A 6,198-nucleotide genomic window follows, 5' to 3' on the forward strand; every position below is an offset into this window, starting at 1 on the left:
AGCCATTAAAGATCACTTAGGAAGAGCAACTTCTGGGCCCATTGCAGCCAAACCTCCACTGGGATCAGCCACTCCGACGTCCATGGCCTTACATGCTGGTTCCTGTGGAATGCTTGATGAACACTCCAATTATGCATTGCCTGGCTGGAGGACCTTTCAGTCAACCAGACTGAGTCCTATTCAGCTTTCTTCCCACCATTTTATGCCCCTCAAGATTTTTGACACAGAGGACACTCCAGATAAATGCCCATCTATTCATCAAACATCATTTTGCACAGTTCCAGATCAACAGTAATGAAATCAAATGACATGTTGCATTAGGCAAAAGATGTCACTCTGAGGACTAAGAATGAGCCTGACCTAGGCTATGGTATTCCCAATCAGCTCATATGCATGTGAAAGCTAGACAGTAAATAAGGTAGACCAGAGAAGAACTGATGCATTTGAATTATGATGTTAGTGAAGAATATTTAATATACAGACCTTTTTTTACGAAGATGGTACCAAAAGCGAAGAAGGAAGCCCCTGCCCCTCCCAAAACTGAAGCCAAAGTAAAGGCGTTGAAGGTCAAGAAGGCAGTGCTGAAAGGCGTCCAAAGCCAAACATAAAAAAAGATCCACATGTCACCTACTTCTGGCTGCCCAAGACATTGAGGCCCCAAAGACAGCCCAAATATCCTTGGAAGAGCACCCCCAGGAGAAACAAGCTTGACCACTATACCATCATCAAGTTCCCTCTGACTGCTGAGTCAGCCATGAAGAAGATTGAAGATACTAACACACTTGTGTTCATTGTGGATATAATGACCAATGAGCTCAAGATCAAACAAGCTATGAAGAAACTTTATGACATTGATGTAGCCAAAGACAACACTTTGATCAGGCCTGATGGAGAAAATAAGTCTATATATGTTCAACTGGATCCTGACTATGATGCTTTGGATGTTGCCAACAAAATTGGGATCATCTAAACTTAGTCTAGATGGCTAATTCTAAATATATGCACACACCCCTCCTCCAATATACCATGGAGTGCCAGAAGAACAAACAAATCAGTCTCTGAAGAAGCACAGCAAAAATGCTCCTTAGAAGTGAGAATGGCCAGAGTTTGTCACATATACTTTGGACCATTCTGTGGAAACAGACATCATGCTTGGTAAAGTAGAGGGTCACTGAAAAAGATCAAGACCCTCAAGGAGATGGACTGACACTGTGGCTGCAGCAATGAGCTCAAACATAACAACAATTGTGTGCATGGCGAAGGACCAGGCAAGGTTTAGTTCTGTTGGTTAATAGGGCCACATGAGTTGGCAGTGACTCAACAGCACCTAACAACAACATTCTTCTAAACTGGAGCTTCTGCCCCTAGTTCCCACTTTATCTCTTGTCCTGAGAAGCTGAATTAAGCCATAAGCAAGCTTCTAGGATCTCATCTATCTGCTTAACTGAATGTTTTGATGAGAAAGCATTTTCTTCCATACTCTGGGTCCTACCCCATAGGTTACTGTCAGGCAACAGAACAAGAAAGAAGAAAAGGGAGGGACAATGTATGTCTATTTAGAATCTCTTCACTTCCCCCACTATTGCTTCAATCCCCATTCCTGAAGGACAGGATGAGCTGGGTTCTAAAGCAGCTCTGATGTGCCCCTCTGTTCTCTTATTGGCCTTTATTCCAGAGTGCCCCCTTTGTTTTTAAACTAGGAATTATAACACCTTACTCATTCATGGACCATATGACCTCTTGAAATAATGTCTAGATAGAGAAGAAAGTTAAATGGATGAAGAATGAGGTAATAACATAGAAGAAGAGTAAAGGACCAATTGTGACAGTTGTGGAGAAAAGAGGATGCTCATACTTTAAGCAAAGGGTGGGAACCGTTCAGCCCATGGGTCATATAAGGCCCTCAAAATGCCAAGGCAACCACAGTTCCAGCCATCACATTAGGGATGAGATCATTAAATGTTTGACCAGATACATTGTTGTTAAGTGCCGTGGAGTCAGTTCTGACTCATAATAACCCTGTATAGTGTTTCCAGGGAGTGGCTGGTGAGCTTGAACCACTGATCTTGTGGTTCAAATCAACTTTGCAGTCCAATGCTTTATCCTACAGTGCCATACCAGGCTATAGCAGGCTAATTTTTAAGTTGATTATTTTGTAATGCCCATGAATGGTATTATAAACATCCAAATGGCCTTTGGCAGAAAAAAGTTTCCTGGTGTAGCACTGTGGGTTAATACACTAGACTGCAAGGTCAGTTTGAACCACAGGGTAGGTAGTTCAAGCTAACAAGCCACTCCTCAGAAACTCTATACAGGGTGGCAGTTCACAACAACAATCACTGCTTTAGGAGTCCTGGTGTGACACTGCAGGGTAAGCACTCGACCACAAGGTCGGTTTTAACTTCAAGGTCGACAGTTCATGCTCACCAGCTGCTTCTCGGAAACGCTCTACAGGGTTGGAACTTACTGGACAACACTTTATACAACAACAGCCCCTGATTTAAGCAGTAGGAGACACAGAGGAAATGCATGCTCTCCTTCCTGCTCAGCAGTTTCTATTCTATTCCTGCCCCCTTAAGTGTCTAACCCTAGTGAAAACAGGTTATAAACAATAACTAAGCATAGTAGGTTACTGGTCAGGCTGCTAACTGCAAGGGCAGCAGTTCGAATCTACCAGCTGCTCCATAGGAGAAGGATGAGGTTTTTCTGCTCCTAAAAAGATTTCCAGCCTCGGAAGCCCAGTACTCTTCAGTTCCTCGACAGTCTCCTCCCCATTTGTGCTTGTTTCTCTGTGCCTTGCCTGCTCTTTTTATATTTCAGAAATAGTTAGGTTTAAGACACACCTGTCAGTGGTATGGCCACATTAACATAAAAGATTTTATTCCTAAATAGGATTACATCCACAGGGACAGGGGTTAGGAGTCCAACACAACATGGGGGGCATGATTCAATCCATGACTGAGGAATTCAAACTCTGTGCTGAAGGAGGTTCTGTTAAAGGAAATGATGTGATGAAGTGTTTGTTAGAAACAACAATGGAAAATTATTTAATGGTATAATTTATGCGGCTTGACTTTTTAAAAATCATGTGCTAGTCATGTGTTACTATTTATAAATGAATGAATCTTCTAAAACTATAGAAAACACAATGCATATTTATGCCAATACCTTTGAAAATGTAAAAAACAAGAATTGTCAAGCAAGCTTACAGAGTACGGAGGAGAGCAGGAAGAGACGGAAATTAAGAAATCAGGAGGGGCAGCATGAGGTGATGGGTGTGAACGCTGGTTCTGAGATTTCCTAGCTATGACCTTCTGAGCTACTTAGCTTTTGAACCTCAATTTCCTTTAAAACCAAGCTAGTGATACCCACCTAACAAAATGGTTGTGGAGATTAAATCAGAGAAATTAGGCTGCTAATCCAAAAGCAGGAGAAGAAAGATGAGGCGATCTCCTTCTGTAAAGATTGACAGCCTAGAATCCCTATAGAGCCAATTCTGACCCAACAGCGCTGGGTTTATAACCTCTGGTAGTGCAGTGGTTAAAATGGCTGGCTGCTAATCCAAAGGTTGACGGTTTGAACACACCAGCTGCTCCACTGGAGGAAGATGTGGCAGCCTGCTCCTATAAAGATTGGCAGTCCAAGAAACCCCATGGGGCAGTCGAAATCAACTTGATGGCAATGAGTTTGTACTCAGTTAAAGTACTGAACACAGTGATGGTCCTAGTAAGTGTTCCAGTAAATATCTGAATATATTTGGCTGCTATGGTAAAACATGGCCTGTACTATACAGTACTAAGTGCAGAGCAGTGGAAATTCAAAGGAGAGGTGCTAGGGGTCATTTCAAAAGCAGAACTGATTGACTGTAGAGATTGCAGGAAAAGGAACATTCAGAGATAATTGGGGGGGTGGGGGCTTTCCCTTGGGATTGTGGTAAATGACGCACTACAGTCAAACCTAAATATCTAGTCTCAATGACACATGCTGCAGTCAACTTTCTTGAAATCCCCTCCCAAAGTAGGATTCCACAGAGAAAAGTTTTTCCGTGGATGGCCAGAAGATGTCGCTGCAGTATCTGGATTCTGGATACTGCTCTACCCTCTGTGAAGGAGAAATTGACCTCCAAGGTGTGGCTTTCTCCCTAATTTACCCGGTCCATTATACAGCCTCCTTTCTTTCTGCTATAGATCCTCATCCTGTTCTGTCCTGAAATCTAACTGGGTACTTTTCTCAAGGCCTGGCAACCTGTAGGTGGAGCCATGACCTTTAAGGCAGCAGAGTGGCTATTGTGACTAGGGACTATGTCATTGGGGTTGGGGTTGCGAGGGGAGGTGGGGGGAAGGAACGCGGAGGTGAGGCTGCTTGCTTCTGTAAAAGATTTAGTCCTGGAAACCCTGAATAGGGTCAGTCTGAGTGGGAATCGACTTGATGGCCGTGAGTTTGCCTTTTTGTTTAAATGTGATACTCTTGCTAAGGAGTCCTGATAGACAGTGGTTGAAGTGCTCAACTGATAACCCAAATATCAGTTTGAATCCCTCAGCCACTCTTGAAGAGAAAGACATGACAATCTGCTTCTAGGAAGATTTACACCCTTGGAAACCTATGAGGCAGTTCTACCCTGGCCAACAGGATCACTAGATGTTGGAATCCACTCCTCCGGCAGTGTGTTTGGGATGCCCTTGCTGCCAACACCACCCAGATTCCTTAAGAGTCCTCTTAGCCTCTTGAGTGAGTTTCAGTCATTGAAAGCAGAGGCACCTCTAGTCTCTATTCCTCACATTCTTTAAATTCTCTCATATTCACCCAATTTTCAAACATAGGCGTTTATAGATATTGTGACACAATAACCTACCTCACTTTCTGATAATGTCAGAGTCCTTGGTAAAATATTTCCTAAACATTAACTTATGTTGTTAAGTGCTGTCGAGTTGCTTCTTACCCATAGCGATCCTGTATAGGGTTTCTGAGGAGCAGCTGATGAGCTTGAACCACCAAGCTTGCAGTTCAAACAGCTTTGCAGTCTGGCACATTAACCCACAGCATCACACCAGAACTTTAGCTTATAAACAGCCCTAAAACATAGGAAATGATGAGCATTCCGGAGCCAAGCTAAACGACTTATCCAGAGGGAATATCTAACAATCATGGAATTGGATTCTAGCAGCCCTGGTAATAAAAAAATGTCCCGGGTCGATTCCCCTTTCCTCCTAGTTCATGGTTTCTGGGTTTGGTCCTTACTACTCCATGTCTTACGTGCTTTCATTATTTAAAATCAACCTAAGAGTAACTTCCAGCGAAATAGTTGTACGGGTATCTTTCCCCATTAATAGTTTAGAGATGCATCCCAGAAGTAGATCTATTTTTCTAGTACTTAATCAAATAATCTTGGCCTCTGATCCAGAGAACAGAGGCAATGAAAATAGGTTTGGGAAATAATGATTACAAAAAAGGGCTGAAGATCAAGGTTCCTGTCCATTTGGAATCTAAAGCAAATCTTTTAGCATCTCTGATTCTATTTACCTTTGTCCTAAAATATCCCCAAGACTGTAGACCATAGAGGAAGAAAATATTTTTGCTTCCCCATACAGTTTATGTTGTTGGAGTCAGAAAGATCATTTACCCTTCCATGATTCTGTTGCCCAAGAACAGGGACCTCATATCATTTATCTTCCATGTCCTGCTGAGTAGTAAGCTTTTGTGTGGAATTTACCCAGTGGAGACTTTTTGTGGAGTCCTGGGTGTGGCACTGTGGGTTAATGCTCCAGACTGCAAAGTTGTTTTCAACTGGAAGGTTGGCGGTTCAAGCTCACCAGCCACTCCTCAAAATCCCTATCCAGGGTCGCTATGGGTCAGAACTGACTCAATGGCAATTAAGAACAACAACAACGACTCTTTGTATCTTGTCTAAATTTGCATCCAAGACAAAATAAAGTTTTGCAAACTGAAAAAAAAAAAAAAAAAAGCAAACTGACATGTAATGGAAGCAATGGGCAGTTAATCCTCAGCCCCACCTTAATGATCCAAGACTCTTCCCTGAACACAGCAGAACATAAACAATCAATCCTACACACCTGTAAGTATTACTTGGTTACTGCCAACAAACAGTGAAAAGCAAGAACCTGAAATTTTGGCCCAGGGTGACACGTGCAGGCTTCCTCTTTCTCTTGTAGCAGGTTACTCAACAGGCAAAGTAGATAC

The 6,198-nt window shown here is 42.6% G+C and overlaps 1 pseudogene; it reads left to right on the plus strand.

The window, feature by feature from the left end:
- Positions 1–497: 497 nt before the first annotated feature.
- On the plus strand, positions 498–970 carry LOC102842933 (annotated as a pseudogene).
- The last annotated feature ends 5,228 nt before the right edge of the window (positions 971–6,198 follow it).

The sequence above is a fragment of the Chrysochloris asiatica genome, unplaced genomic scaffold (assembly GCF_000296735.1).
Source record: "Chrysochloris asiatica unplaced genomic scaffold, ChrAsi1.0 scaffold00017, whole genome shotgun sequence".
Lineage (NCBI taxonomy): Eukaryota > Metazoa > Chordata > Mammalia > Afrosoricida > Chrysochloridae > Chrysochloris > Chrysochloris asiatica.